The sequence below is a fragment of the Limulus polyphemus genome, unplaced genomic scaffold (genome assembly GCF_000517525.1).
Source record: "Limulus polyphemus unplaced genomic scaffold, Limulus_polyphemus-2.1.2 Scaffold2703, whole genome shotgun sequence".
Classification (NCBI taxonomy): Eukaryota; Metazoa; Arthropoda; class Merostomata; order Xiphosura; family Limulidae; genus Limulus; species Limulus polyphemus.
In genome coordinates this window covers 120,719-130,997 of record NW_013668313.1, presented here as the reverse complement: position 1 = coordinate 130,997, position 10,279 = coordinate 120,719, and positions in this window count along the sequence as shown.

Below are 10,279 nucleotides of genomic sequence, written 5' to 3'. Positions count from 1 at the left end.
GAGATGGAGACCAGTACGGAGGATGATACATCCCGTAATATTAAGATACTTTGTTGGATTTTAATTTTGTGTTTGTAAATTCTGTACATTCAATTAAGTTATTTTAATTGTTTAATGTAAGTGGCTATTGTTTGGGATGAAAAATACTAAGGAAGGGGCAGTGTTACGACAGCGGAAGTCACGTGACGCTAATAACACGTCATGAACTTGTAGAACGTTCATGGCCCTTTCTGAAGCCTCGAGAGGTTACTAGATATGCTGTATTCTTGTATATATAAGACCGGTAAGAAGTGACGGCAACAAAGTAATGTAATTGAACTGTGGACAGAGAGAGATGTATTGCTGGGCCGAGCGTGTGTGACGTACGTTGTGAATTATAGCGTTTGTTTAACTTATAGTGTGACCGTTGAAATTAAGTGAATTTCAAAGTTGTATTGAGAAAGAATAAACTAGTTTTGTTTAAGAAAGGACTTGTGTCGCTAAAGTTTCATTGGAAAGAAATTATATGGGATGTTAACTAACAACCAGAGACGTAACAACTACTATTACCATTTACCTCCCCTTATGTGCAAACTTTCAGTGAAAAACTCAGATGCATAGCCAAGATGTTCAACATAGATGTTCAGTGGAATTCTTACAAGACAATAAGATCCATTCTAGTGAAAACCAAATAGAAACTTACTAATGAAAAACACAAAAACATAATGTAGGAAATTTCATGTTCCTGCAACGAAACATACATTGAAGAAATGGGAAGAAGACAAGAATAAATGAACATAAAAACAGTACAAGACTCATGAAAATATAAGATTCAGCCATTGCAGAACACACTATGTCAACTTAACTGAAAATATACTGGGATAAAACTAGAATGATCGACACATACAAATTTTGGAAAATAAAAAAATTAAATAATCTTTCTACATTAACACAATAAAGCCTTCACTAAATAGAGATTCAGGATTAGAGGTGAGCAAGCTATGGCTACCATTGGTTGAAACATCATACAGTCTTTCCACCAAAAAGAACCAGGGATAAACAAACGAATCACAACACGTCCTCCACAATCTACCACGCTACTATAAAGACCTGCAACATCTTACACACACTGACCTGAAGATGAAAGGCTTTCGGAATATCGTCCTCTACACTTGTGTTTTGTAAACAGGCAGTTGCCATCCATTCCAGTGTACTCATCATGTATACTCTGCCTAAACAATCTTTCAAAGAAGTAATTATCTTACTGATTCTAGACATAATGGCAGTACAAGATCATAATCGCCTAAATTACCCACTTCTTAATGAATCACATGACAACATGGATGCCTATCTATATATATTTGCAATTTTTTCTCAAGTGAAGGGATGGGATGTTGGTGATGGGGCATTAAATCTGACTGCATTATTAACTAGCCAGGCCTTAAATGTATACACATGAATGCCTACTCATACTGCCAATGATTGAAATAATCCAAAGAAAGCACTCATACTCAAGTACAATTTGACATGTGAGGGTTTCCATCAATGATTCCATAAGGACATATCATGGAGATGAAATGCCTATACGGTATGCCACATGTGTTACCAGATATGAAGAAAGGTGGGTTAAATTGGCAAATGATCCAAGGTCATTTGATGGGTGAATCCATTTAATTGTAAGAGAACAATTTATTAACATATATGATAGAAGTTTGGCTGAATATTTGGAGGCAATAGGTCGACCATTTGGCAATGGACAAAAGTCAATGGCCAACATAAAGTGCCACAAATGTAGAAAGGTCAGACATTTACAGAGAGATTGCAAGTCAGACAGTAAACTAGATGGTAACTGCCAGAAATGTGGTAGGACCAAACACTCGGAATGTGATTGTAGGATGAAACTAAAAACAGAGCTTACATATCATAAATGTGGGGTCAAGAGATACATTGCACCAGATTGGAAATCTCAAGATAGAAAATGCTTTATATGTGACAGAACATTTCACATGGCTTATGATTGTGGTGAAATGAAAGTGTTGAATGCTTTGTTAACAGCTGATTCTTCAGAGAGGTATCTGATGGTGAGTGGCTTCGACATTTTTAAAGACCAAGTGTATGGAAGAGCATTTGGGTAAACTTGTGCTAGAACCAATCAAGGATAATAATATACCACATGTGACTGGGGCATGTCATAAAATGCATAGAGGTAGGAAGCTACCTGTAATGAAGGAGTATGTGGATATACATCTTGTGAATATATTATGTGACACAGGTTGTACAGGCATTATTATGTACAAGGACTTTGTTAATTTAGATCAACTTATGGATCAGATGCAAACCTGTATGTTGATTGATGGTTGAGTTGTACAAGTTCTGTTGGCCTGAGTATATATCGATACACCTTACTATACTGGTGATATAGATTCAACGTGCATGATAAACACTGTCTATGATTTGATTGCAGGAAACACACAGGAAGCCCACAAACTAAATGACCTGGGTCCAAATTGCAGGAGAAACCAATGGCAGCTGCTGTGAAGAGGAGCCAATCAAAGATGGAGAAAACTACTCAATTACTGAAGATGATGGAAACACAATCAGAAAAAACCATCTACATTAATGAGTTAATTGGGCTACAAGTGACATACTCCATGCTTTACAAGATACATGATAAGACATGAAAGAAGTTAAGTAGGAGCTTACATCTGTTTGTTCGACAAGGAGAAAGGTATTTTCTCTTAAAGGACGCAAAGAGGTAGCAGTAAGCATTCAGTCGTGAAGTAAATTGTGGTTCCTCAAGCTTTAAGAAAGTAGGTCTTAACTGTTGCAGATGATTCAATGATGGCAGGGCATATGGGCATTCAAAAAATATTAAACTGTGTGCAGACATGCTTTTATTAGCCAGGACTTAATGGGGAAGAACGCCATTATTGCCATTCGTGTTACATCTGTCAATGCACCACGTCAAAGGGACAGATTCCTACAGTTCATTTAGTAAGTATTACACTGATAGAGCAACCTTTTAACACTCTCAATATGGACTCGGTCAATTTCACCGACCACGTGACCTTTTTTGTACTCATTTAAAGTTTTTATAGATTTAATACTTATAACTTTCAATATAGTGAGTATATCTTCACGAAATTTGGCAGTCTTTCAGTTAATATTACAAGTCTTTCGAATACAAAAAGTCATATTTCTTAGTGAAGTAAAATATAGATATATCCATGAATACATTGAGTATTTGTTTTAAATAGTCAATGTGCAAAGTGTTTTTCACGTTAAAATTAAAAATACTTTTTCTCATCTCAAAAATCTCAAATTTCCTTTGTTTAATCCCTAAAACCTCCTAGATGCATTTCAAACGTTTTTTTTTTTTTAGTAAAACTTTGTAGTTTAACTGTTATTTTCTCTGCCCTATCTCAAAACTGGATCCGTCAATTCGACTGACGTCATAAGTACGAAAATAAAGTCGAAATATACCTAAATTAACATTTTTTTCTTTCTACAATTACTTCAAATTGTAAAATGAAGCTACATTCGTTTATCCTAAGTAGCTCTACGTTCGTAACACTATACATCTATTTATAATTAAATTTTATTGTTTTATTGCCCTGTGAACCTGTCTAACTACTTTCCACGCCATAAAAAGCTGTAAATCACTCCGAGAACGTGTGAACGTGCAGGTCACATTATGCTATCGAATTGTATTACCCACGAGCTGCTCACGTGCATGTCTTGTGAACCATTATAATTATATTATTATTTTTACTTTGTGATGGATTTGTTATTATATGTTTATTTTAATATTGACGTTTGTTCAGAGGAAATTTATATTTAAAAACATACATAGCTTATAGTGTTAAATATGTATTGCGAAATTCCCGCCTATTCTCAAAAGTAGAAGATTCTCGAGTGTATAAATAAGATTACAATATTTGACTCAGAACCTATGGTTAAAGCCTAAGAGATACTTGTGAGGCTGAAGAATGCTAATTATTTATCTTTGTTAAACTTAAGTAAGGGATATTGGCAGTTAGTGATGAGAGCAGAGGTTCGGGAAAAGACAGCTTTCGTGTGCCCAGAAAAAGACAGTTTCCAGTTCACCCAAATGCCTATTGGGCTTGTGAACTCAGCTGCTTCTTTCAACCATTTGATGAAAAGAATATTTGGAGACAAGAAAACTGTCAGCTGCTATGTGGATGACGTTCTTGAATTCATACTTGAATGTGGCAGGAGCATCTTGATGCACTGGCAGAAGTACTTACTCAGTTACAAAAGGTAGGACTGACCATAAATCATCGAAATGCAAGGTAGGGTTTGATTGCATTGAATTCCTAGGACACTAAATTTGGTGTGGGAGAAATAGAGACTTGAAAGAACTATGGAAATTATCAGAAAGACATCATGGCCCATAACTAAGAAAATTGTTCAGTCATTTATTGGGTTATTTAACTATTATAGACATTATATACCGAATTTTGCTTTTCTGGATTCCTCTTTCACAGACCTGACAGTCAAATCAGAGCCAAATACAGTTCAGTGGATGGATGTGCATGAGCATGCTTTCCAGAGAGTAAAGAAACTACTTTGTAGTGAACCCATACTGAAAATGCCTGATTTAGCTAAACCTTTTGTTCTACAAGTCGATTCCAATAACAATGGAATTGGTGCTGTGCTACTTCAGGAGATGGGTGGTCAACTATACCCAGTTGCATGCAAGTTGTAAGCTGTTACCTCATGAGAAGAGGTATGCAGTAGTAGAGAAGAGATGTCGAGCAGTATTGTATGCAGTCAAACACTTTCATGAATACATTATTGAAACACAATTTATTTTGCAGATGGATTACATTTCACTTGTGTACCTGAATGACTGCATTTTGAGGTGGAGCTTACAGTTACAGCCATATATGATACATACTAAATATATCAAAGTTACTGATGATGTGATTGCCGATTTTCTGAGCCACAGTAAACAATATGACTATATTGACCATCAACATTTATTTCAACATCATTGTCGAAGTAATCTTTTGAAACAGGGGTGGGTGTCACAAAGTGACATTATGAATTGTAAATTGTTGTAACAGAATTTTATTTAGTGTATACGTTTTTGAAATCAGTGTAATACATGTTTATTATCACATTTGGTTGTATGGTTTCTGGAGAAGTTCCCCTTGTTTGTTTATATGCAGGTAATGTCATGTTTGTACTTACAGCGCAAAGTTGAGTTTATTCTTGTAGATACAGAGTAAAAGGTTTGAGTATTTATTATCAATTTCTGCATGCAACTCATAAGTGAGTACAAAGTGTGGTGAGTCACGTGTTTGTTTGCTGTAAGTAATCATTGGTTATAATTTGGTAACTTTGTGAGAATTTATTTGTTAATTTGATTTCAATTTTGACATTGAATTTGAAAATATTTTATTATATCTTATAAATTGTAAAACTACATTGATGTTGTGTTTGAGTATTCATTATTGTCAGTTGTTATTCCATCTCTATGTGACAGTCTCACTGAATTCTCATGAAGTCTCTGAGAGGGTTGATTCTTTTGGTGTAAGAAGAGTGTGACAAAGTTTGCATTTTCTGGCCAATATGTTGCTTTTTCGCCCATACATATTTTTCTTCTCATAATTTCTTGTATTTTTAGCAAAATCATAACTTCCTTTACACTATACTTCACACGGAATAAATTTCAAAACCCAAAAATAAAGATTTATTTTAAAAGTTTTAAATTAAATAAATGCAAAGTGCAACTTATTCAACTTGTATTTCTCATTAGTGATTTACCTCTGAAACTTGAGTTTTAAAAACACTATTCCCTTGAATTATTTGAGACTTGTTTATACTTTTGGTGATGAATTATAATGTTTATAATTTATTATTACAGCACGGAGAGTTCAGCATTTAGCAATAATATTTAAAATTTAGGATTCATGAAAGTGCTTGGGAAGTAAAAACATTTGGAAATTATTTCACCAAAAAGGTATTAATCATCTACCTAATCAAACAGACTAGGGTAAAAAAATCTTATCATTTGTGCTCTTATGTCTAAAGATTACATCATCAATGAGCATGATTTTTCTTGATTTCTTAATAGTTTATCACTATTATTAGGCCCATTAACTTCATTCTTTTGCCGACTTTCAAATTCTAAGCTTGTAATATTAAATTGTTAATACTACTGAAAGAAAACAACCTCTATAGGTATATTTATACTGTTGTTAGGTGGCCCCCAGTGGCACAGCGGTGTGGCTGCGGACTTACAACGCTAAAAACCGGGTTTCGATAATCGTGGTGGGCAGAGCACAGATAGCTCATGGTGTAGCTTTGTGCTTAATTCCAAACAAACAATCAAATTGTTAGGTGTCCCCATTGTGCCATATCATCTTTCGCGAGTGAGCATAACAAAAGAAACTTGGTTAGTGGTAACTTTGCCAATCAAGAAAACATATTATTAACATATGATTACTTGTGGTATTTTCGGATAGCACAACTACCCCGTGGTTCAGCAATAAGCTCAAGGGCTTATAAAGCTAAAAATCGGGGGCTGATAGAAAAACAGCCCATTGTGTAGCTTTACAGTAAAACAAACAAAAATAGCAATGATTTCCCCTAAGCATGACAAGACAAATCCGCTGAATAACTCAAGATTCGTCAAGATATCTACTACGAAATAATTCTATGCTCTCTGATTATCTGAGTTCGTGAGAAATTAGGAGACTGGGGTGTGGTTTTGATATATCTTTTCCTTCACTCTTTTGTCATAGTTCCTCTTCTGACATATGGAAAGCTTTCTTTGCTGTTGGTGTATGAGTTTGTGTGCATCAGTAGACCTTAAACACTCCACATAATTTTGTGAACATTATGGGATGCCTCCTCTAGAAAGAATAGAATTTCCCAAACAAACATGAGCATATTTAGCTAACAACTTGTTTATCTCTGCTCAGTTGGTCTGTACAACATCATAACCATTGGCAAGTGCTCAACCCATTAGGTTTATCAATTTTAATTAACAGTCTGTATTATCCATTTTGCTAAACCATCAGACTTGGAGTGGTAAAGTTACATCCACATTTTCACCACACCCAATTACACAATTCAGAGAACACTTGGTTGTTAAAGCTAGTTTTCTGGATCATGTCCACTCTGAATCTGGTCCACTATTCTAAGATGGTGGCCAGACCCAGTTTGGCCTCTGTTAGTTTTTCGAGTTGTAGTGCCATCATTTACTGCTTGCTGACAAATCTCCTGCATTTACTAAACCATTAATCTAAACTTATAACCTTGTTTATTTTATTACATAACAAAATATTGCCAACTCACTTTATAATGATCCAACATTCTATGTGCAATGCAAATGTTTTGCTCCTCGTTTTTCATAAACCCATAAATCTTGGGAGTAGGGAATAGCCCTGAACATTCACTGTATGCTAGTGTAGTCATGCTACAGTTCCAGAATGTGTGAATCATTGGTTAACACTTGGTATGACTCATATATGTTGCATTTCAGGCACCTGAGTAGAACGGCCTGTCTTAGGTATACAGCTACTGAAGCTGCTGCTGCAAGCTTCTTCCTCTCCTGTGACAAGTTTATAGTTACTGCTTTGTACTTTAGCACAAAAGAAATTGCCTCAATCATATTGACATCACTTCTCCAGGAATTTCCTTGGTAATGATGCTACTCTGGGTGAGTGACATAGAACGTAGGTAGAACAAAAGGTGTTTAACAACATTTTTGATCAACATGTTATGTGGAACTGCACATACCTGTACCAATAACAAATTTTGAAAAATTCCTAAACTGGTACATGGAGATAGAAAACACAGGGTATGCTTGTATCCCACATATGCAGATTAGGCCTGTTACGTATTACAATTTCAAATAGCCTAACTTCAGTTAAATTGTACTTTAGATTTAGTAGTTAAATAAATGCTCATATGTGTCTAATTTATGATACTTGCCAACAAGATTGATACACACGGTTTACTTTTTAATGCAAATATGTATTAATATACAAGCAGCAATACAATTTATAATAACAGCTATTACAAATAGCTATTACAAACAATGATGTATGTACAAAAGTTTTAAAAAATTGCAAACAATATAAAGTCTTCTTTCTGGTCTGAAACTTCCTTGGTGTCTTATTCAGGGTTCACCATGACTGAGTTAATTTCGAGTTTACAAAGGTACAATTCACTTAATAGGGAGCTCTGTGGTCTGATCACACGCCGATTTTATCTGCTGATGAATTTGGATAATGTTTCCTTAAAAGTATTAATGTCTGATGTGAATCCACTGATGTTAAATGGTCTGTAATGTTCGAAATTTGTAAACGTTCCTGGTAAAATATCTGAGGTTTCCCGATTAATAATCGTTAATCACAATTAAAGCTTTCTAGGTTTATAGTATACCAACTATAGCAAACCAATAATACATACTGTTTTTGGTGAATTGCGTTGGTTATATTCATAGGCATGTGGAGAGTTTCTCGAAACTTCAGTTTACGTAATAATACTGACCCTAAAACTAGCATATACATACACACACATATATTGTTGATTCTTAAATTCGAGAATCTTCTACATCTTTAAACTATAGGCTGGAATTTCACAATACATATTTAACAGTATGTTATGTACATTTCTAAATATATAAATTTAATTTAAACAAACATCGATATTAAAATAAATGTATAATAACAGTATATCTGGCAACGAGCTTGAAGGGACAGCCACTGGAAATACTTGGCCAGTTGTCAGCAGACAACAAGCACAACTAAAGTGGACTGGTAGCTGCTCTAGAGCTCAGGTATGGAACCTAAAATCAGTCTGAAGTCTAAAGGGCTAGGTTTAGGACGAGAGTCCGTGCTAAAGGGGAGAGCCTGCAAGAGCTGGCAGAGGATTTGGAAAGTATGGCACAAAAGGCCTACCCAACTGCGCCATCCGATGTCCTCAAGTTGTTGCTGAGGGATCAGTTTGTAAATGCCTTGGGCAGTTCACAACTGAAGATACAAGTAAAGCAAGCACACCCCTCTACCATGCAGGATACAATGGCCAGAGCTCTCGAATTTGAATCATACGTTAAGTCCAGCACAGAAGTACCGAGGTTGGTACAGTCATCTGGAATCAAGGCCATAAAATGGCAGCTTTCAGAAAGGTTTGAAAGACTTTGCTGGTACTGTAACAAATATGGGCAAAAAAGAGCTAAATGCCAGAAACTTCAACAGAGGGAAGATGCCATGGCAGGAAAGGCTGCTGCCCAGAGAGGTTGTTAGAACTGTAGAGAGCTAAGGACATATGAGAAGCCAGTGTAAGAACAATACTATCAATAAGCCAGCTTTGGAGAAACCAGTAATGGTTCATGGTGAGGGATGCCTACCAACCCCACCGTGAAAGTCCCAACAGCTAGGTGTAAAATGCCAAGCACACATGGAGTATACGTGACAGGAAAGCTGGATGTGCAAAAGTGCAACTTTGTCATAGATTCTGCATCTCAGCAAACCCTTGTGAGTATCAAGGTGCTAGATCACAAAGATGTACCAGAAGCTATACAGAAGCTTTGTGGTGTGACAGGACATTATGCAAGGTTGTGGGAACCAGTGTGGATGACTATTGAGTTCATAAGCATGAAAAACAGACAGAAAGTATACTTGGTTGACATTGAAGATCCATGCATATTAGAATTGGACTATCTACTACCGATGAAGTGTGTAATTAACTTTTATAAAATGATGATTGGAAACAACAAAGTCCAGAATCCAGTAAGTGTTGCTACATCCGTTGATCTGCATGTCACAGCACTTAAGTCAACTACAGTAGCCCCTATATCAGAGAAGATAATTTGGGGTAGGATAAAAGAACATCCCCATAGGAGCCCAATGCTTGTAGAAGCAGTGGAAGACCCATCCAGGCCAGTGGATTTGAAGATTGGAAGATCACTTGTAGCAGGTCGTCAAGTAGTACCTATAACAGCGGCCAATTTCTCTAAATGTGAGCAGACACTTAAGGAAGGGACATTGTTGGGTGTTTGCCAGGAGATAGAGCCAGTCAATGTTAAAGCAAGAAATACAACTGTAAATAAAGGACATACACTTCCAGAATATTTGACTGACCTCCATAAGAAGAGCATAGTCCATTTGGCATCATCACAGGCTCTTCAGGTAAAAGAACGTTTGACAAATTATGCAGACGTCTTTTCGAAAGAAGGTCATGACCTAGGCTGCACAAAGCTTGTAGAGCACAGAATAAACACAGGCAATCACCGTCCAATAATGATCCCTCCAAGGAGAAT